The following is a 24599-nucleotide window of genomic DNA, read 5'->3' on the forward strand; positions in this document are numbered from 1 at the left end:
CCTGTGGCGATTAGTTTCATAGTTTAGTTAAGCATTGTGTGATGATTCGATTGATTTTTTTTTTTTTTTTGTTTTGTTTTGTTTTGTTTCCCTTCCAGAACCAGGTGAGCACTTAACTGGTGAGAAGACTCATAGCTGCTTGGAATCTCCTGGATGTTAGCACACCATCATACCTAATGACTAAAGTTTCTGTTTACTCTTGGAAAGGTAATATTCATTGGTTTTGTTTTAACTGAGGTTGATATAGCAGAATTGTTATGAGAATGGTTACCCTTCTGCTTTCTTCAGGTCTCATCTCTCCATCATAACACTTGCCTCTTTTATATTGAAAGTAGTGCCAGCTTAGTTGACAGTTTGGTTTCCCACTATACATGTCTGTAAATACTAATATTCGTCTCTTAGGACAGCAGTCCTGCTGTACCTCCTGTTGTTTTGTTAGGTTCTTTGCCAAAGATTAGTCAAGAATTTTAGGAATAGGGAGATCATCTTTCTGCGGTCAAAATGTCTTTCATGTAATATGCTTTACTGACTGGTGTAAATCTCAAAAGGAATCTTCTGTTGCAAAAGTGTTTGGAGTAACACTAACACAAGATACTTGTATTTTTTTTTTCTCACCTAAAGACTAAAAGGCAGAATTAAAAACATCCTTGGTTGTTTTTCTTTGGTTTGGTTTCCTTTTGTGAATGTATATACATTTACATACCAGAACTCTCCTGCATAAAATGTATTTGGATAAGAGTAACCATAAAGTTAGGTTTAACTTTTTCTTTAAGCTGCTAATGTGGCATTTAGTCTTGTTGAGATGAAGACATAAGCTAACAGGTTGTTGTCGTTGTAAACCAGGAAGCGTTGTGTGAAGTTAAGTGAAGCCATTAAATTTGGCAGTTACAGCCCTGTCAAAGCTAGAAACTTCAGTTTTTCCAGATGATGGTGACAATTCTTCTGTGCTCTAGTTAGTTTTATTGCTTCATAGCCAATGTCTCTCTTCTGGGATTGGCTTTGATCCTATTCCTGGAAGAGCTACATGTAGGAAAAAGTGTCAGTCATAACTAGGATAGACTAAAACTGAGGGCTCTGTCATGGGGGCACTAGTTGCTGGTTTGAAGCTCTCTGGTGTTGCTCAGTCCATATAAGTGATTGGAGAGTTTCAGTCCAGATTATTTTCCTTCCTGTTCATCAGAAAATCATAGATCTACTTTGCTATTGTAAAAAATCTGTGAATGGACATCTGATGGAAGACAAACTTAGCTGCTTTTGAGATTTTTTTTTTTTCCCCCTCAGCATTTGGTAGTTTCTCTCCAAGTACAAGAGTTGCCATGCTGTTGTCTGCATTCTTCATCCAACTTCAGCCAAGGGTTATAATTCACAAATAAATTACCTGTCTCTTCAAGAAGTCAGTTAAAAAACTTTAGCTAAAACTGCTGCAGTGCTTTCCTTACAGTTCCTACATGTTTTTCAAAGGGTTAACGTAAGCAGAGGATATTGTGCATATAGATGTAGTTTACCTCATCTGCAAGTTCTCCAGAGCACGTCTCCATACATGCTGAAAGGAAGTGTGTGTATTTATATATTTGAATGGGCTTCCTCCTTAATTTGGGCTCTGCAAAAAAGTTCTCATTCTTAGGTTCTTTTTGAAGAGCAATATGGGTCATATGCGTATATTTGATACAGACTTCAAGGCAAAATATAGGTGGTCAGGGGTAGATTAAACAGCTCAGAGTGGATAATGTCACCTTAAATTCAGTGTAACATCAATTTCCAACAACCCAAGCGAATGTCCAATTAGCAGGCTTTTGGCTTTTTATTCTAGGTAGATTCTTTCAAACTGTCTGGTTGGAACTGCTCCACTATAGATAAATTATATGTGTGCTGAAGTTACTACTCTTGTTTCTCACATGTCTTCATAATCAATCTCCCTCACTCTGGTCCAGGAAGCACTGAATTAAATTGTACAAAGTGGACGAGCTCGAGCAGGAGATGTGGAGAGCGTCTGTAGAGGCTGATGGGAAAACATTCACACAGTTTAATGACAAAGTAGAGACTTGAGATTTTAGCAGAGAGATTAGGAAGGATATTTCTGTACAGGATTACTCCTGTAGAAAAGTCAGGCATTGGTCAAATATTCTCATTTGTCCATTCAATACCACAGGAACAGTCAAAATGTCATCACCTAAGCTTAATTGAAACAGGAGCAAATGATGTGACTTCCAATAATAGCTTAAAAAATCTCCTGTTTATAGCAATTCTTTGAATTTTTCAGAGACTATCTTTTAGTCATTATTAATATGACGTTGACTCCAACACACTTGGAGGCCAATGCTCTGTAAATTGGGAATTGTAGAACATGGTACTATGCGGCAGTTCCCTTTTCAGGTAGTACTAAGCTTTACCCTAGCTGTTGCATGGACGCTTGATAGTGTATGCAGGGTACTCCTGGTAAATTAGAAGTAGTGCATTTAGTTTCCTCTGTGCTACCTTGTGATTTCCCTGACAACACCCTTGATGATAGTTTCACTGACCTGTGTCTCATGCAGTGATTGCATAAAATTGTATGTTAGTTGCCATAGTATGTGTTCCCTTCCCCAGCTGTGATTCTTCCTCCAACTTTTCACTCACAGTGGTGTGTAACCACGCAAATCAGATCCCATTTGAAGCTTGAGCTCCTTTTGAGCAAGTCTCTATCACTGTATATTGTCATTTTGTAATTGTGTCAGGAATCATTGAAGGCTTTTTTTTTTTTTAATTTAACAAGAACAGGATGAAATTTCAAGTTAGAATCAACCTACTTGAAACAGTTCTTTCTATTTCAGATTAAATCTTGATTGTTGTAGTTCTTGTACTGCTATTAATAGCTGAAAATAAAGTTTGTTTTTTGTCAGTTGTGTTAACAAGACCTTAAATACTCTCTAGTTTTGGCAAACTTTGATCAGTGTTTTCCCTACAAATAAGCTGGAGGCTCACTACTGGGCAAACTTCCCTGTTTTCCTTATTTCTGTTTCAGTGTACCCCTTTTGAAAGCAAATTTCCATTTGATAAACCAAGCTGCTTAGAGCTTATCCACTTCTTTCTTAGGAAGTTGCCAATTTGCCTCTTATTTGAAAGTGCTCCTTTAAAATTGGTTCTGCTTTTTTGGAATGAGATAGCAGATTTTCCACAGGAGTTTGTTTTTTAATCCCTTCCCTGTTTTCCAGCAAGCATATTTCAGCAGCTTCAATTTGTCAGTAACCCACTTCTGACTCAGGTCGGCTTTGTTTGCTTAAGTTTTCTTTTCTTTTGCTCTAGCATGAAGATGTAGGCTCTCTCTCCCTTTAATTATAATAACGTAGATAATTCTCAATCTGCCAACTCCTTTTGCTTTTCACTGTCAAAAGAATTCCTGAAAGGGGATTGATTTAAATATAGCTTTTTGTTGCAATTTAATTGTGACTTTTCTTACAATGATTATTAAAAAAGTTCATTATCTTCTATTACATTCTGCCTCCGGCCAGGTAAGGGCCCTCTTGAGGGTGTTTCCACCTCTGTATCCCCATGGAGGTGGCAGGTGGGAGTGCGTTTATTCCACTTATGTGCTGTGAGTCAGCCCAATCTGAGAGCCAGAAATTTATTGTAACATGGCACTAGGCCTGAGCTAATAGGCCTTGCTGGGTGCAGGATATGTTAATTTAGCTTTTTAACTGTGCTAGTGACAGGAGGTTGGAAGATTTGGGTGTTAATGCTGAGGTCTTTCATCATACCTTTGTGATCCTTTTTAGCTGATTTTTCTGATGGTTCAGTTTTCCTCCTATAAGTCAGAAGTATATTTATGGTTGATTCCAGGCTAAATTAATCCATGTGTATAAATTGCTTTGAGATCTTTCAATAGGAAACATCCTAGAGCTACAATGCCCTTTTCTTGATAATTTAATTTTTATGGTTAATTTTCAGAAGCAAGATAAAGCATTGCTTTTACAATATTTTTCTCTACAGTGCTAACAAGAATAGGTAAGGAGAAAGACCTCCATATTTAATCACTGTTTCAGGATTGCTCTGTTTTTAAAAGGAGCTTAACAGCTGAAATTCATCAGTCTTTACAAGTGTCTTAGAGCAATTCAGGTTCTGTGAGTGACATTTCTCTAAGGCAGGTTTTTCAGTGTGAGTCTGCAGATTTCACAAAGTCTTTTGTTGTTCTAGTGTCAAGGTCATGCAGCCTTCCTAACTGACATGTAAAGAAATTCTGGCACATACAAAATCAACATAATAGTTGTCTTCGATGCCTTTAGGCAGTAGTAGTTGTTGGGTATAATTTTACATAGCTGACAATCGTTCCATTGTGAAGTCTGGGAAGAAAGCCTTTCTTCAGTGCTTCTTCCTTCTTCTTACGATTATTGTTTTCATCTTGTATTATTGGAGATCGACCTTCTTTTTACTCCATATAATTATTATGTTGCTATTGATACTGAAAAGCAATCTGTATTGGTACTGAATGATAGCTTCTACTTTGTTTTGTATGCTTAGGGAGAGCAAATAGTTTTGGATTGTCACTGTATATTCATGATTGCATCTTTATATCTGAATGATAACCAATCAGAAAAAAGAAAAGTCGTCTTAGTTGCTGCCAGTGTTAATCTATTCATTAGCTGGCAAAGTTGATGAATGAGTGGTCTCTATAGAAGATGAGCATGCTACCTCCCCAGTGTAGACAGGGTGACCTGGTTATAACCTGTGTAATTTGAGTGACGGTTCAGCTTGCTGCTGTAGTTCTAGAGTTGGATCAATGCTAATAAAGGGTGGAATTAAGAACGGTTATACATGCAATAATAATCTCACCGAGGGCTGTCAGGGAGTAAAGAAAAGCCCAGTTTTACTTCCATCACTTCTCACATATGAAACTGATAGCTGAGTCACTTTTTCTTTAAACTGAGAATAAACAGTGTCTGTAAGTGTACTATGTACCTTGTCAGATTTACAGTCTTAGCCTTAGTCACCTAAAGACCAACTCTTAAAAAACAACTAATCCAGCAGTAATCCTCCAAAGTGTTAGCTTTGTAATGTCTCAATAGGACACATCGTACGTACAATTAATACCCTGAAGTCGAGGCTATGTTTTACAAGATAAGAGCACTTCTGACAAGTACATGTGTGACTTGCTATCTAGAACGCTCAGGGGATGATACATTTGTGCCCTGAAATGTAGGTAGGTTTATACTAAATTGTTGTTGCCAGATTCGGGAATCCTTACCTGTACACTGATTTGAATGCAATTATTTATATACAACATATGCAGCAGAGAAAAATAAGAGCTGCTGTTACAGATCTACTCCATGATTAACAGACTAGATCTAGTTAGGTAAATTTTAGGGGTTTTCTGTGCTATTCAAATTTGATGACAGCTCTTTCAAGGCTGTTATTTCTCCTTGTTGTCAAAATATTTCTATTAATGTGGTTAGAATGAGCTGCTGAGATAATACTTTTAGCAAAAAGAGTATGGTGGTACCATAGTTGGTCTTAGTTGTCTGCATTAGGTAATTTCCAGGGTGAAACAAGAAAAACATCAATTGCCACAGACTAGTAACAGATACATGCCATTTCAGTAATTGTTCCAATTTGTAGAGGTTTGTAAGGATACATTTATTGTGTGACATTCACATCTATTTCATGTTTGCAGTTTAAAAATAAATAGAATCCAATACAATATCCTATTATAAGCACCCTAATGGATTTAAATAAAAAGGCGAAAATACTTTCCAGCGTAATTACATTGAGTACCATCGTATTATACTGGAAATGCTCTGTAGAATTTGAAGCACACAGAAGGAAATATGCCAAAAGCACAATAATTATGCAATAAATTTCTTAAAATAATCTATATTATTGGTGCTGAGAAGAAAAAAAGATATATCTAACCCCTCTGACACTGTGAGGCCCAGAAATAATGGCTAGTTAAGTTTTCTTTAAAGCACTTGCACAAGAATTGGGGATGAAGGGACTGGTTTATTGTAGTATCAGTATCACCAGTGCTTTTTTCCACTTTTTTCTTCATTAGAGATAGGAGAGTAGCAACTTCTTTGTGTGAATGACAATACATAGGACACTGTCTGTTCTATATATTCCGGAGAAATGTAAAACAAATAAGATTGTATTTTTAAAGGTAGTAGGATATGGCATTTCATATATAAAGGAACATATTGAAGAAATCCCTAATTGAGGCAAATGTGCAATGAAAAATAGTTTGCGTTCATGTAATTAAGGACGATTTATAACAAGTACTGACATGAGACTGAATTTAGATTGCCTTGGCAAGCTTTATCGTTGCACGTCTTAGCTTCTGATAGCTGTGTTTTGTACTTGTCCCTGTGATCAAAAAACAAGCTGTGGGAACCCCCTGAAATTGTGGTGTGTGGAACCAAATGGCACATCAGCGTGAGAGAACTTCTGGATCCAGCAGTTTCATGGACTAGCAATATAATTAGAATCATAAAATTGTTCTTTTTGGGTCAGGCTCTCTCATGTAAGAATAATAGGCAGACACTTGCCCTGGGATTTTACAAGTATTTGCTGAGAGCAAGGAAAACTTGCAAGGAAACTTGCATTATGTTCCAGGTCTCAGGAAAAGTGGCTGTGCTAATTATCTAATCTTTGTCCATTTCTTTGAAAATGATCCTGTCTGCCTGTGTTCTCTCCACGCTGTCATGCAGATCCCCCTTCTGCTTCTCTCCTCTCTACTTCTGTCTGTATTTCTCCCCCGTCTACTCTCTATAGGTACTGCCGGCGAGAACACTGACAATACAAATCTCAGGCCTAGCAAGTCATTACTGTGGACAGTACAAGGTCTCATTCAGTCTTTCAAGTCCCAGCATGAGCATGTCTGGTAGTGTGGGAGGTCTCAAAAAAACAGAGAATGTAGATTTGTTGATATAATAATTTGAGGGGCATCAAGTTACCAGCAAACTATTTTCCTTTCATTTCTAAGATACAGCCCCAATATAACAAAGGCTTTCTGCAGTGTACCTTTTCTCTGCTTTCTCTAACAAGTAATTCATTACAGGTTTAAAAGGAATGAAAATAGCATTAATTAATTAGCATACCAAGCCCTAAACTGAAACTTTAAATCTGTTTTAGTGTGTTAGGTTTGTCTCTGTTTTATAGCTCAACAGAGTTTGGAAGCATTGGTTAAAACAATACAAAACACATAAAAGTTAGTTATAAAAAGAATTAACAGTTTAATTTAATTGGTTTCACCTTTGCATTTAGGAAGGCAATAGAGTAAAATTGTCACCTGTAATTACTGAAATCTAATTTTGTTTACTGGTTAGATCATTTTCAGCTCATACTACCTGTCAGAAAGGAGAAAAATGTAAGAAGGTAGGCAGCGTTTTAAAAATCAAATTTTATTTGAATGTCTGTTTAAACAACATTGTGAATATTTGAATGCCCTGAGGATATATATTGGACTTTATGAGACATTGCAGCATTTAGTGTTAGTATTGGATTTATAGGCCATAGAAGAAAGAGAACAGTGGTTCATTGTTAAGAATGAAAAATACCATTGTGTCACATTTCCCACATTTTTTGTACCCTTTCCTCCACCATCTCCTACCTTAAAAAATGCAATAACAGGCCTCGCTAGCAAAAACTATGATAAAACAGATAAAACAGATTCAGAAATTTAATGCACTAATATCATATACTTAAAAATCGGCTAACCTTGATTTATTGAATTTTCAAACCTTCGAATGCAGTGCAATTTGGTCATCATCCAGGTTTGAGCTTTCCATGTATACAGTCATATGACCTGAAAAGCTTAAATTAGAATATCCTCTACCAGAAGAAAAAAAAAGTAAAATCTTGGGAACCTGAACTTTGCCACCCATCTCCTGGTCGAATCTGGATTTAATTGCAATTCAAAGAAGTTTTGATGGTAAATACTAACAGGTGTTTATTACTAAACAACAGGCAGTTAAGTGTTGGACAGCATCACTTTTTGCTCCCAAAGTAAGAAATAGTTGCCAAGACTGAATTAGTGAAGTTATCATGCTTCAGCGGAGCAAGAGGAAGTTCTTTTGAGTTTCCTGTCTGCAACTGTCTGCCTCTCACACAAATAGAGTGTTGGGTACACTTTAACTTTTGCAAGTACCATCATCATTCATTAGCCATAATGGAGCCAGTCATCAAGGAATGTAACCCGAACATACTTCTCATGAGGTTGTGAAATTCTGAAAGAGAGAATATATTGTGCTATTTAGAACATTCTGCCTTCCTGAAACTTCAGACCTATTCATTTCAAAAGCAATGAAAATGATGTCTCTGCTTTTCTCCCATCTGTTCCACCCAATAGATTTTTGAGTGCTGAATGCCATGAAGCCTGGGTAATTACCTGAAAGTCCTCAGCGACCAAGTAGTTGTTACTATTTGTATTTTCTGTGGTGTTTTAAAGATCCCTGTTTTCTGATGGGTGTGGTGCCATGCTTACTGAGATATTTGGGGATATACTGGTATGTGCTAGGTACTGTTTAATAATGAATGAATATGATTGTTTTGCACACAAGTCTTGCATGTGTAAGAACAGAATTTGATTTGTAGATTTTTATGTTCATTCTAATGCAGATTTTCTGTTTTCATGAATGCTTTTCTCGCTTATTGGTGAAAGTGATAGCAAAGAAAGAATGAGTATCTCGGGTAAGATGATTGGATTTTGTTTTGATTCTGATTTAGAATATAAATTTTACAGAGTCAAGAGCCTGGGCATTTGTTTGTGCCATGGGACAAAATAAGGCAAAATTATTAACCGCTGTTGAATTTGTTGTGCTTTTGTGGTAAACTTTTGAAAAGTGTCTGAAGTACAGATCCTTTTAAACTAGAACACATTGTACTGCTAACCACCTGAAGCCTAGAGGAGATTAAGCAGAGACAGGGTACACTTGTAAGCCCATCCTGTTCCCATTCAGTACCAAATGTGGTTCATGGTTGCACAGTACATAGTCCAAATGTAGTCTTATCCTAGAGATTCACTTTAGTGACAGTTTAAATAGCAAAACGTTAAAACTCATCCTAAGCTTTTCATTATCACCTGGCCTAGTATTTAACTAACAGATTTTCTCTACCACACCTCCTGTTTCTCCTGTCTCAACTGCATCTTTATACTCTAGCTGGTGTTAATAAGCTTTATAATGCTCACATGAGGGAAGAATAGCTAACGTGGATGACTGGCTTGCCAGAGAAGCTATACTGTTCTTTGTGAAGCCCTATAAATTCAGTGACTCCTGATGTCCTGATCCAGGTTTTGAAATGCATGTATGCATCTAAAAATTACATGTTACACTAGAGTTCCTTCTAGTCTGGCATGTAGGCCCCCTGTACTGCGCTTGCTGTTATGCTCCATCAGTGTAAATCTCTGGTGTCTGTATCCTGTATTCGCTAGATTTTTTGGGGTATCAAGAAGAAGCAACCATTTTTAAAGGGTGGAGGTTTAAAGGATTTATATGCTTTGTCTTATACATGCTCCTATTTAAATATTTTGGCCAAAGCTTTTATTGTTCTTTGTAAGTGTTTAAAACGACAAAAAAACTGTTACTTTCATGGAAGAAGTTTCGTTGCAATACCCACTCAAACTGGAGGCATGGCAGCTCTTTATGCCTGAATCCTTGCTTTTGAAATATAAGTACTCTTCCATCTTTTTCCCCTCTCCAAATGAATTACACTGGCTATAGTGTTGTTGGTTAATCAGTTTTAAATTGTACTGGCACCGTGTCCTGCGAAACCCTGGCTGCAGATTCTTGCACTGATACACTGGCAACAAGAAAGCTGACAGCTGGCCCTTTTTCAGGAAAATACAGTCACATTTTCTGATCACTTGCTCCAACGGCTGTCTTTCTACATGTAAACAAATGGACAGTTTCGAGTCTCAGCTACACCATTATAAATATGAGAATATCAGTGGGCATCAAAGGACTTCTTTTGAACTCAGAGCTGTAAATCAGTGCACATTCTGGTCATACAGTTAGTTTTAACATAAGGGGAACAGTCAGAAAAATTGCTTTTCGTGAAATAATCCTGCAATGGTTTTATATTATTTCAAACATAAATGGATGCTTTATCAGATATTTCATGGTTGGAACTGGGATTGAATATCTGATGCAGATTTTAAAGTTAGTGACAATTCCAATATTTATTTAGGGGAAAAAAGGTTTATCAGAAAGCTATGTACCCATTTGTACATTAATTCAGTCTTTTATCTTTGGATTAACATATAATATCCAGTTGGCTGACATATGATAACATGGTGCAAAGTAATTTTAAAAAGTGGCTGTATGATTCTTCAGTATTTGTTTATTTCGTTTTCAGTGAACGGTGGAAATGCAACTTTTAAGGGAAGCTCAGAACAGGCTGAGTTCATTAAATGGGGCACTGACAGTGAAATGAACTGCTCTTTGCTTCATATGGATTTAATCCATACTTACAGGAGAGTTCTTATTTTTTATTTACATTCCAGAATCCTGCAACAAAGATGTCTATTGCATATTTTTTATTCATTCTGCATGCAGAATTTGCATATGATATCAAACCCCAGATCATATAATATATGTAATAAAATGCAGTGCGAAACAGTTATGAGAATGCAACCCTCAGAGCATGTTTTGGGGCACATCATTTGTTTTAGAGCCCTATCTAAGTGCCTAAATAAATGCTTGAATTTTCAGAGTTTCTGAGCAGACCTAATTTGCTTTGAAGTCATGGGAAACTGCAGAATGGTCTTGGCAGACAGAAGTTGATAAAGCTGAGGACAAAACTAACTTCATTCCCTGACTTAATTCCATTCTTCAGCCACAGGACTGTCCTTTTGTCTGTACTATCACACAATCAGAACCAAACGTGTTAGGTGGAAGTGTTGTACCTGAATAAATTAAAAATGAAAAGTGTTTTACAATTCTATTATTTGTGACATGGCATACTGTATGTTTTTGTACTTTGCTGTAATTTGATTGCTTATAAGGCTGGTCTGTGACAGCCTCCCTCGTATGAATGACACTTTTTTTCTGCACGAAGTCGCATTGGTTTGTAAAGAAACGGGGGACAGTATGGGTTTTGCCAGTTTAAAATAAGCAGTATCATAGAATACAGATTTTAGAGGAGATAGAGGTGAGAGATTTACAGCTAATTCATCAATCTACTAAATGCGGTATAGAATAGTTTCAGTACTTTATGGAGAGTAGCTCTACACGGCTATTCTATGAAAAGAATTCCATCATTTTCTGTGGAAGATATCTCACTGGTAATCTTATCGGCAGAAATAGATTTCAGTCTGTTGAAATAAGGAAATGAGCAAGAGGCATCAAAGTAATTTTTTTAAACGGAGACTTAGAGAGAGGGTGAAAGGGCATTGATGATAACCAAATGCTGTTGCAAAATCTGTCTTCATGAGTGGAATAGTGACCCAGGATTGGCATTAGCAACTGTTACTGTTCAAGAGTGTCTTTATGAATTGAGACAAAAAAAGCACTGCAGTTTTGTTATCTTTCTGGATTCTATCTATGGCACTTGGTAATTTAGGGTTAGATGAATTTTGCGCTTTTAATCAGAGATTCAATCTCATGCCTACTATAGAGCAGAAATTTACATTGATACAAATAGCAAAGATGAATAAGCTTTTTCTCCATGTGGATTACAAAACAACGGCATTAAAGGAATTGTATTCAGTCTGTGAAGTCCACATCTGAAAAGCTAGGAAATGCCAAAGTAAAGACTGCAGGTGCATATATGTGCATAATCTGTTCCTTAGATCATGCTGCCCACTTACTAGCCAGAATGCACATTGTCCATACACATATAGTGCTAGATCCCACTCTCTAAATTCTCAACCTACATTGAGATTTAATACTGCTAAATCCTACAGAGCAATCAAGCTGTCTTCATGCTAGTGCTATTTAATCCAAAGTGTGTCAGGTTTGGCCTGAAAATTTTTTGTTGCTTAAGTAACTATAATGCTCAGAAGCACCTTGTTGGGGAAGGATTATGCCTATTCTGTGCTAAAGTTCCATTGCCATCTAGGTTTACGGGCAGAGTTGCCTAAATTCAGGTAATGGAGTGGCTTTTGAAGATGGAATTCAGCCTAGAAAAAGGGTTCTGGATATTTGCAGCTTGAAGAAGTTGGGACCTACATGTGTCACTGAAATGTGGTAATTCTAGAAGGTAACTTTGCAGTGAAAAAAGCAGAAGAAATATGGTGGTACAATATGATATTAAAAGGCTGGGAAATCAGCGTTTGTTTGGGATGACCAGATGCATGATTTACGACTTGGACTACAATTTAAACAGTTCCCAAAAAACTCTCTATCATGCATATCTATTTTGAAATTGGAGTTTAAAAATCTATGCTGATTACATACCTGTATATGTTTCAGGTAAAGTATATTTTCTGAGGTTAAAACATAACTAAACCAACATGAAGCTGCGTGACTGAAACTAATCGCATCTTTGCTTATTACATGATTTCTAGAACAGTTCATGTTATTTAGACTAAAATAGACTGTGAAATAATATCCAGCGAAGAGTTTCAAGCAGATGTACATTAAAAAAAAAATTGCAGGCTTGTGCATCATATGTATCAAAGTATATTCCTCTATGACGTCTCAAACTAGACATTCAGAAGTTTGAGTTCTATTTACTGAAATCTTGATTATTCTTTTTCTTCCCTTTCATTTCATTTTATTAATAATCCTAAATAAGCACTGCTAAAATAGAAGCTTGGAGTTTGTCTCTGGTTGCTTCATATGTGTTTGTTCTTACTAGTTGTCATGGTTTAACCCCAGCCGGCAACTAAGCACCACACAGCTGCTTGCTCACTCCCCCTGGTGGGATGGGGGAGAAAATTCGTGGGTTGAGATAAAGACAGTTTGATAGATAACGCAAAAGCCGCACACGCAAGCAAAGCAAAACAAGGAATTCATTTACTACTTCCCATTGGCAGGCTGGTGTTTAGAGCCATCCTCAGGAAAGCAGGGCTCCATCATGTGTAACGGTTACTTGGGAAGACAAACGCCATCACTCCGAACGTCCCCCCTTCCTTCTTCTTCCCCTAGCATTAAATGCTGAGCGTGACATCATATGGTATGGCGTATCCCTTTGGTCAGTTGGGGTCAGCTGTCCCTGCTGTGTCCCCTCCCAACTTCTTGTGCACCCCCAGCCTACTTGCTGGTGGGGTGGTGTGAGGAGCAGAAAAGGCCTTGACTCTGTGTAAGTACTGCTCAGCAGTAACTAAAACATCCCTGTGTTATCAACACTGTGTTCAGCACAAACCTAAAACATAGCCCCTTACTAGCTACTATGAAGAAAATTAACTCTATCCCAGCCAAAACCAGCACATTCTCCGCCCCTTATTCCATACCATTTATGTCATGCTCAGGTCTCACACTATCCAATAGAGCCTTATTAACCAGTACCCCTCTTCCCATCCTTTGATAGAATACACATATATCATGCCCTTAGTCTATGGACGACCCCTGTGAAATGTCTGTAAAATGTCCATAAATGTCCACAAATGTCCACCAAATGCCCATTGAGTTCATTTAGTCCATGACTTTGGGCTCTATCTGTTATGGTGGTCACTCAGGACAGGAGAGGTGGTGTGCTGCATGGAGTTACTGAGCACCAGCTCAGGTCGGGTCACTGCAGCACTTGCACTGCTTCTTGTAAGGCTTGTCCTCCATTGGTTCGGGTGGTTCCTGCCATATTAATTCCTATAACATGCGACTCAGATCATGGGTTACATGGGTTACAATTTCAAGGTATTTCCATTACAATCTCCACCTGTGGTCCCTTTGGACCAGACCATAGGGTTTAACATTGCAATGAACTCCTCCCCTTGCTCCTAGCCTGGCTACCAGCAAGGGGTTCCTGCTATAGTAATTCCCACAACATGCAACTCAAATCATGGGTTACAACAATTTAAAGGTATTTCCATTACAATCTCCACCCCTGGTCCCTTCGGACCAGACCATCAGGTTTAACATTGGAACTCCTCCCCCTGCCCCTGCTCTGGCTTGGACTTAACGACACACTGCAGTCCCTTAGGGGTGTACCTGCCCCATGTGGGGCCTTATCTATGAGCCAGAGTCTCTCCAGGGGTATACCTGCTGTGGCATAGACTTATCCACAGCCACAGTCGCTTTGGGGTGCACTTGTTCCAGCGTGGCCTTATCCATGGGCCACAATGCCTTCAGAGATGTACCTGCTCCAGAGTGGCCTTACGCACAGCCACAGTCCCTTCAGAAGTAAACCTGCTCCAACATGGCTTCATCCATGGCTGCAGTCCCTCCAGGGGTGTACCTGCTCTGTCGCGGGCAAAAACCCAACATACTCTTCCAAGTTCATGTCTTGCTGGTGTGATTTTCTGTTAATTTTCTGCCCTGCTTCTCATATCCCGGAAAAGTATGTTGCACCACTTTTCCTCTTAGCTAACCTAACCTTCCATTTCACATCTCTAATAGATTTTAATTGCTTTTGGTGATATTTGAGTTCATTCTACAAAGCTCCTTACAAGGGATATTAATTGCAATAAAAAAATCCCAGTGTACCAGTTTGACATAATAATCTATAATGCTTGAATGGGTTTATAAAGAATTCTGAAAATATGAATGTCAGCATGACCTACATGTGAGACAAAAGCTATTCCCTTAGGGAATGGAGATAATTTGCTTTTGTCTCATACATTATGCATCTCCTCTTTTACACCCCATTTCCATGAAAAATATTTTTTGTTACGTATAAAAGAGTTAAAGTTGTGAGTGAAGCATTAGGCTCAGCTTGTCGGGATATTAACATTCCGCTAGGATTTCTGCAGTCTCGGTTCTTTGTTTCCTATTACCTATTCATAATTTCTTTTTTTGGTCTTCGATGCTTTTGTCTGAGTAGAGTTTTCTGTTTCCTCCTGTATTCTTTGAAGAGTGAATGCTACTGATTCCTTTTTGTTGGGGAAAATGCACAGAAATGGGAAACTTTATAAACAAAAAATATACTGTAAATGTTTCATTGGTGCAGCCATGCCAGTGATTAATAATTAGCCACATTAAGTTAAAAATGCAAACATTATTTAATTCTCACCGACCTCTCCAAAACAGATGGATTCCTTGACAGGCAGAGAACAGGGTTGGCCTCTTGTAAAGTACTGTGTTGTCTATTCAGACATTCTGCCGGATTCATGAGCAGAACTTGTAGTTAAGGGAATAGTTCAAGGTACAATGGATATTCAACCCTACAAGCAAGACATTGTCTCTGCCCCAACACTTACAGAAATCATCCTTTTATGACAACTGAGTTGATAGGGATGGATTTTTCAGCTACTTTATACTGAGGATAAAAAGATGTAGATTAGCACTGTGCTAACTTGTTAGTGCCCTCTATAATTTGTTGTATATTGCTTTCCTTTTTCAGGTGGTAAAATAAAAGAAATTGGGGTGGGGTCTATGAAGGTCATAAATCTCTAATTCTGCATCCCATGGTCTTCTGAATAGACATGTGTAATATGGGTTAAATAATAGAGAACTAGACAGTTTTCTAGGTCACACGCCACTGACCTCTATAATGGAAGCATAATATAATAGGTTTCTTGTTTGTCTTTCTGAAGGTACCTGTTTATTTAATAGAGACTTTTGCTGACGTGCCTCCAAATTAAGTTTTTAATTTAAAACCTCACCTATATCTCACCACCTAGGATACCGGTATGAAAAATAATGCATGAAAAATAAAATATTACATAACAATTTATTAAGCTCTGCACACAAATCAGAGTCATAGAATCAACCCAACACACCATGCCCACTAAACCATGTCCCTAAGCGCCTCATCTACACGTCTTTTAAATACCTCCAGGGATGGTGACTCAACCACTTCCCTGGCCAGCCTGTTCCAAGGCCTGACCACTCTTTCAGTAAAGAAATTTCTCCTAATGTCCAATCTAAACCTCCCTTGGCACAACTTGAGGCCATTTGCTCTCGTCCTATCGCTAGTTATTTGGCAGAAGAGACCAACACCCACCTCGCTACAACCTCCTTTCAGGTAGTTGTAGAGCGCGATGAGGTCTCCCCTCAGCCTCCTCTTCTCCAGACTAAACAGTCCCAGTTCCCTCAGCCGCTCCTCATAAGACTTGTGCATAAGACAGGCCCTTCACCAGCTTCGTTGCCCTCCTCTGGACACGCTCCAGCACCTCAATGTCCTTCTTGTAGTGAGATGGTCAGGGGAGCCAACTCCTCCTTAATGTCTATCCAGTTTACTAATTGCTGTGTTACATATTTCATGGAGAGTAATCTTTTTTTAGGCAATTGTGTTTATGGTGTATTTGTTCTTAGGTTATTTATCATTCATCTTTTTGCAGACAGGGTACCAGTATAACTGGTGTGTATAACTGTGGACTGAAAGGCACTGAGGATTTCATTTTTGTTCTAGTATTATTTGACAATATTCATCTGTATTTCTTATTTGCATATTTACATTTTTGTATTAATAGGCAAGAGGTTTTTTTCAACTGTCAGCAAAAAGAGGCATTCATGTCACTTTACCTTGTACAACAATATTTATAGCATCTAATTTACCACAGAGGTACTGAGTTTGATCATTATTCAAATCACAGTATGACATGTTTTATTGCAAAGGGCCCAAACGGCTTGTTATTGCCGTGCCATTGGCTAACATGAATGCTTTAAAATATATCGCTTGTGTATTAACCAGAACATGAGAGAAAACACTGGATCATCAGCTTGCTGTGTGAAAATACAGAAGCAGCAACCTGACAGTGTGAGGAAAGAGCGAAATCAGCAGAGAGTGGCCTGTAAGGTTGTCAGACTCTGAATAATGTTTGAACAAGTGTGAAGCAGGAATGTTGTTAGATGATGCATGTGATGTACAGGAGCCTTATGCCACTTATGGCATGGAAATATCGCTTTTCTATCAGATGAGTTACCGTGTGCATCTAAAGCCTGAATATCATTCATCTGCACCGCTGTGTTAACTGTGATGTGCTGTATTTCCTGCCTCAGAAATTCTGATGAATATTTTATAGATTTTTTTGGAAGCTGAAATTCAGTTTTTGCTTTTTTTTTTTTTTTTTTTTTTGGTGTCTTTTAGGCATTGCCTGTTCTGGCTAATTTTATGATTGGCATTATGTGAGAAAAGCTAATGGGGGAATAGCAGCCACTTTTCCTCTTGTGAGAATAACTGCAGTACTTACAGTGGCTAAACACATTATATTAGAGAAATTGTTTTCTTTAAAGGCTAATCCTGATTGGCAGTGCTAGCCTCTAACAAGGTGTTAAATGCTACAGATTCCTGTTAACTTCAGTGGGAATAGTATTTAAGCCTCTAAATTACACTGGAGCACTGGATGCAGAAAATCTATGGTGTTTATGATCAGGAAAGCATATCACTGCTTTGTCCTTTTTACTGTTGAAGATGTGAAATTCTTACTGAAGGATGTTCTGTTCCCAAGGGTGTAATTCCAGTGTTGTGGTGTTTTTTTAACTTGTTCAAGATTCTTGTTACTGCATAATCAGTCATTTTAACTGTGTGTTTCTGATGTATTTGTCTCTTTAGCTGTTGCGTATATCTGTTCCCCTGTGCTTTTTCACACTTCTCCATATTCTTTCCTTTTATGCCTAGCTTGCTCTCATTCTTATTAAAACTTGTTGTCTTTGTCAACATTATTACAAGTAATCTATAATCTAGCCCTCTCATCTTGCTCTTGGCAATTAAAACACAAAGGAAAAACAGACCCTATAAAAAAAGGACACAAAACAAATGATATAATATGATATAGTCACTTGACAAGCAATCACCTCTAAAGAAAAATATTCCCTCTGTTGTTATCTGTTGTCCTTTCTTATTCCCCACCATGCCTGTTGTGATTATTTATGGTTATTATGACTTTCAAATCCTTCAGCTCCTGTCTGCATGAAAATAGGAGAGATTTTCAAAGGCACAAATGGTGGGTATACACCCAGTTCTTATAGAAAAGATTGATTTCTGCTCCTTATGGCTACACAAACAGCATGAACATGTGCAACTCTTTCTCATTGTCAGGAGGGATTTTGCTGGTTTGAGACACTAAACTTCAAGAAGATCCCGGTAGGAGAGGATGGCCCCCCTATGTCTGTGATCAGTATTCTTTGTTAAAAGCAGTTTGTTACTATAGTTTGCCTATAAATATATGCTGTTTTGTTTATGTAGGTGTTGTGGTTTAACGCCAGCCGGTAACTAAGCACCATACAGCCGCTTGCTCGCTCCCCACTCTGGTGGGATGGGGGAAAAAATCAGAAGGGTAAAAGTAAGAAAACTCGTGGGTTTAGATAAAAACAGTTTAATTGGTAATGCAAAAGCCACACGTGCAAGCAAAGCAAAATACGTAATTCATTCACTACTTCCCATCAGTAGGCAGGTGCTTAGAGCCATCCTCAGGAAAGCAGGGCTCCATCACGCGTAACGGTTACTTGGGAAGACAAACGCCATCACTCCAAATGTCTACCTCTTCCTCCTTCTTCCCCCAGCTTTTATTGCTGAGCATGACGTCATATGGTATGGAATATCTCTTTGGTCAGTTGGGGTTAGCTGTCCCAGCTGTGTCCCCTCCCAACTTCTTGTGCACCCCCAGCCTGCTCGCTGGTGGGGTGGTGTGAGGAGCAGAAAAGGCCTTGACTCTGTGTAAGCACTGCTCAGCAGTAATGAAAACATCTCTGTGTTATCAACACTGTGTTCAGCACAAACCTAAAACATAGCCCCTTACTAGCTACTATGAAGAAAATTAACTCTATCCCAGCCAGAACCAGCAGAGTAGGCCCTACTGACAACAGTAATGTGAAGGCAGGAACACAATGTCTACCCATACAACTCTTGTTTTTATGAGATATTACCACTGTATCTCAGTTTTATTTTTAAGCCATTTGAACTACTACTCCTATCTATCCTATCTTCCTTTTTTCCATGCTGTGCATTAGTCTTATGATTTCCCTGGTAAAACGCCTCATTCTAGTAAATCTAGCTCTGAACATAAACTCTAATTGTTGTTGATCATGGTTAATAGGGTTACCTTAGGTGTTGTGAACTTAACAGATGTGGAACTTAACAATCCTAGGGTTTATTTTGTTCAGCTTAGCTTGACTAGCCAAGTAGCACTCAGTGCAGGAGATAGGAACAGGGTTGGAGACGTGGAAGGTGACTTTCAGGTGACAATTATGTTGTCCTGACCTTGGATCAGTTAGGGCTGGTTTGCTCCCCAGAATTATCTAAAACAGTTTCCAATCCACTTCTGCTTATCCTGTGTGGTCATAGGATACTTTCTTGGAAAGCCATGAAATTTGCCTCACCAGTACCTTCTTTTCTCCGGTCCTATTAAATGCAACTGGAAAGAACTCCTGTTAATTTTCAAACTCAAAAACAGGAAACTGGACAAATGGGAAGAAATGCAGTGGACAGTCACAGAACTGAATAGAATCATAGAACAGTTTGGGTTGGAAGGGACCTTTAAAGGTCATCTAGTCCAACCCCCCTGCCGTGGGCAGGGACATCTTCAACTAGATCAGGTTGCTCAGAGCCTCGTCCGTTCAAGCCTGACCTTGAATGTTTCCAGGGATGGGACATCTACCACCTCTCTGGGCAACCTGTGCCAGTGTTTCTGCCAGAATGACTGCCAGCACCTTACCTTGAAATGATATTTCCATTTAGAGGTATCCATTTCCAGAATGACTGTAGTCGTAAAAGTCATACAACAGTAGGCACTATTAATAAGTATGTGGAGTGGAGCTACAACTTCAGAAAACATTATTCTGAGGAGCAGCACTACAGCCCTATGGCTAGGTATGCTTGAAGGTGGGCCACTATGTGTATGTGTGCAGAAATGTCAGAGAGGAATAAACTATGTGGTATCTGACAAGAAAGGCTAAGAAGAGCTGGAAACGACTTGAAGCGTTTGAAACTTTGTCTTAGACTGCATTGACCCTGATCAGAAATCATTCATACTAATGCCTTTATGCAGATTTCTGAAATATTTTACTGTGTTACCATCATAGTTAAAGTACGTATGCTATTTTTAACATGATAACACCTGACAGCTCAGTTATTAGCAGCACTTACCATCTGATTAGGTGGTTATAGTCCAGAAACAAAATTATAGGTCATTAAATTTTTGATGGAAGTCCTTACCTATACTGGTGATCGTTGTTTTGGAGCCTGTTATTGTTGGTGTTACGTTTGTTGTTACGGTAGTTGCAGTGGTGCTATAATTTGTATTAGTATAAATCCAGGAATGCAAACCTATATGTGTCATTTTTGTGTTTGTTCACAGGTGATCTATTACCTAAAAAGGAAATAATTTTGTTTTTATCTATGTCCAGTACTTTTTATGACGCAGAGAGAGTGCAGTTATAGATTATTGTGAACTTCTATCCAATTTTGACTGAATGAAGAATGGAAGAAACCTTTCCTGTGTAAAATACCTTGTAACATCCAATGTGAGTTGCAAAATAATAGCAAAATAACTGTTCTGGAAAACTCAAAATCTGTGGTGTGTGAACATACAACTCTGAAAATTGGGCTGGTTTTACTGATATATTTTAAATGCAATGAAACTTTGGCCTATTTTTATTTATTTTCCATCTATACAACTTTGAAGACATCCTTAATGTGCTGTTGGAATGGTATGGATTGTAGGAGAGAAGAAATCATAAATATACATACTGCAGAATCTGCTTTGATAGGAGTTTTCATACCTGATTTGATCACTGTGTTTCTAGAGCAGGATATTGCTGCTCTGTTGATGTCCTTTGTTCACTGAAGGGCATTTAGTTCGTAGTGGTGGGCAGTAACTCAGTGAATTGTCCTATTGACTCCGTCAACATTACATCTTTGAGTAATGGTTCACCAGCAGGACTAAGACAGTCACAATCTTCTCAAGTTTGAAAAGGCTTGATCAGGGCAAGAACATGCCCATTATAAAACACTCATTTTAGCTCATGTTTGTATCCCCTTGAGGAACATTGCCTGCTATGTGTAGACTTCATTTTATCTTCCCAGCTTTAACAACCTTTGGAGTCTGCCTCTTTGGCTGAAAGGAGATTGTTATGGTTGTATGTGGGAAGAACCGAGGGATATTGGAACACACCATTTAATGTCCATTTTAAAGAATCCCCCTTACTTGGACTGTATTCAATATTAAGAAGTCCTTCCTACTTGCCATATGACACGTCATGAGCTGATGATATGTCACTTTCAGTCAACTAATTAGGTGTGTTTCCTCCTACTCCTGAGGTAGTCTGTGGTAGCCATAAGTCAGCTCCTAGTAATTGGTGAAGATGGTGCTGACAGCATAAAATATTTAGAAAAAGAGTGGTGTTCACACAGGTAGCAAAACTTAAAAAAATAGAGATTTTCAACAGCTTATATCAATTCAATTTAGACAGAGAGCTCCACATTTGTTCAAAGTACTTTTTCACACTAATTGGATACTCTTCAAAGGCTTAATTACCATTTTGAAATTACTTTTGTATCCTGGATAGATACTGAAATGCAAATATCTTCACAACCTTATGCTTTGTAGATGAGGGTAGTGTTTTCTAATATTGCAAATATAAAATACAGGGCACTACTTCTTACAGACATAAAAAAAGTCAGAAGGAAAAACAGTTCAGCACAATTTTATTACTCTCATTTCTGGTAATCTCCAGTGTGATAGGATCTTGCTATACTTTGCCAGCACTATTTGCACACAACTCGGAGTGAGAGGACATGAGAAAGAGGCAAAAATTTTTTTCAGGGGACGTGACCACTCTTTCACAGTTTCAATCACTGAAGAATAAACTGAAATCAGGAAAAATAATGAAAAAACCCCTGTGCGTATGTGTGTGGTTTTGGTGGGAGGAGGAGCAGCATCATAAACTGTTGACTGTGAATCCAAAATATTTGAGGATCATTTTGCCTATGTGCTAAGCATCTGCACCAAGGTAGGCATCTCTGTGTTTGAAGAAGTAACTTTCTACCACCTGAGCTGAAAGATTCGTTTCTCTTAGTCATGACTCTAGCAGCTCCGGGCTGGGTGTAGCTGTGGTATAGCTGGACAAGAGGACTGTGTGGCTGTAGTATTGCCCCAAGAGAGGAAAGTGGAGGAAATTATAACCATGTTAGGCCCTCTGTCCTTTCCTGATAAATCTGGCTACAGGCTTCTCCACAATTGATATGTAGTTTTGCACCTAGCAAAAGAGGAGAGGGCACAACAGCGTATAATTATAGGTAATGTAGATAAAGTATTTGTTCATGACTTTATGTGCTCCTCTGCTTTTGGATCTTAACACGCAAAGTATGTATGTTTTAATAGGCACTTCATCTGAAGTGATCCGCAAATGACAATGCCTGTAGCCAGTCAGTAAAGTGTAGTTTACAGATTACCTGGTAACTGTTTTCACAGAATACTGATCTCTTCCTTTTAAGATGCCATTAGAATGATTTTTCCCCAAAATTTTCGGATTATCCCATTTTTTGGCTTTTGGAAATAGTCTGATTTTCCTGCTAGTATGTCTTGATTAAAGTTTAAAATTTGAAAACAGTTGCACTTTATGAAATAGTGGGTAGATTGCACTGTAGTTGTACTGGAACTACACTGTATTTAGACAGTGATTTTTGAATCCTGCAGCTGTTTATCCATTTTATTGACAGGTTTACCATAAGACTCAATGTGTGTGTTTGTAGGAATGATTCTCCAATTACTATAGCAAAATGAGGTTTCACAGTTTTAGCTGGTGGTATCCTCGGTTTCTTTCTGGTAACCATAGCTCCTCCCTGGTTAATATGCAGATATATGCAGTTTTGATGAGACATGCTTGTTGGTGGCAATTCCATTTTTAAGGCATCTATTTTTTTTTCCAAATGGAAGAGACAGTAGGCTTTCTGAAGGAGAAGTAATCCAGCAGATCGGGGCTGTTCCTCTTAGGGCTTCATCAGAGCCAGTTAGATTGTAATTGCCTTATTTGCACTGCTTAGCAATTTACTTAGCATGTAGGTTATCCTGACCTTAATTGAAACAGCAAATTTGGTGCTCTAATCTTGCTTTTGTGGTCACAAATGGCCATATTGCAATACTTTTATTTCACAATGAGTATTACCTTACTCAGAAATTGTCATTTTTGGAGGTGGAGTAAGCAAGCTCTTGGGATTAGTGAAAGTGATGGACTCTGGCAGAAAATGTATTCAAGTCCTAGGAAATTCAGCTGTTTCATTAACTATTTTTAGCTACTTCGTGACCTGTCCTAATTAAAAAACACATATTTATTAAACATACTTTGCAAACTGGGAAATGGTTATTATTTGGCTGTCTAAATATAAATGTATCTAGGCCCCTTCAGTGTCAAATGAAAGTTATAGAACAGGAAGACCTGCAGGAATTGGTGTTGCTACAAACTGTTAAAAAGAATGTCTTCTCCCTGGAAATACCTTCTGCTGAATAAAGACTTTTTAATGAAGTTTCAGTTGCTTTAGCAGAGGCTGCGGTGACATATCATTATACTGTGCCTACTGCTTGGTGTACCTGTGTGCAAGAGCTATACCTTGTCTGGTTGCATGGGGACCATTCTGTTCAGAGCTGTCAGGTAAGCAGAAGGCTGGGGATAGAATAGGGAATACTGGCCTGTGATTCTTGAGTAGGCAGGGGGAAGGGGAAGGAGGAGGGCAGCATGCAACATGCTGCAACAGATGTAGCCCATCACAGGAGATTTTGCTGCAAGGCGGCAGAAGCTTATGCAAATAATAGAAATACTGAGTGGAAAAATAAACACTCACACTGAAGGTCTCTTAACAGACTCTTTGCAACACGCACAGTTTTTCCATAAATTATTGCATACTTCCTGAAAGAGTCGTCCTGAGTACATGAAATGGCAGAGGATTTTTGGCTGCTCTTTTTCTTGTGCTTCCAAAGATTTCCTTGGAGAGTCTATGTAGACTTTCTGCTGAGTTCACATCAGCATTTTTTGCTAATTGTTCCTGATGCTTCTCCATATTGTGAACTTTTTAACAGAAAAGTAGCAGCAGATTGCCTTCCCTAGAGAAGAACAAAAAAGCCTGTTGATGTGATCTAAAAAGTGAAAGGGGAGAAAATACTACTTAAAATAAACGTTTCCATTTGAGTGCATACAGAGTGAGTGGTTAAATGACATCAAAGAACTTAATAATTGAACAAAAAGCCACATTTCTTTCGCAGTTTCTCTTCTTAACTTGTCTGGATTTTTGCTAAAACTGGATTACTACTATGAAATTACTTGCCAGAGAATCTACTTTTGCAGTGATGCTGACAAATGAACTCTGTTTTGCATTGGTTAGGGGAGTGACAAGCTATGACTCTTATAAAACTCAGGTTGGTACCTTCTTTCAATCTGTGCTCACCCATTGTATCCGTTACAAAAATCTGTCATGAGGGTTGTAATTTTTCTTTAGCAGGTTCTCCTCCTTGTCACATCTCTGTTCTCTGTCAAGCATAATGGAGTTGCTGGACACCATTAAACTACAAAAAGTAATAGTCATATATTCAGCAGGAAAAAGAAAATAGGGCTAGAATTGTTCTAAGGCCTGAAGGAGGCTCATTAAGTAGTTTCTACAAA

The sequence above is a fragment of the Calonectris borealis genome, chromosome 4, assembly GCF_964195595.1.
Source record: "Calonectris borealis chromosome 4, bCalBor7.hap1.2, whole genome shotgun sequence".
NCBI classification, from domain to species: domain Eukaryota; kingdom Metazoa; phylum Chordata; class Aves; order Procellariiformes; family Procellariidae; genus Calonectris; species Calonectris borealis.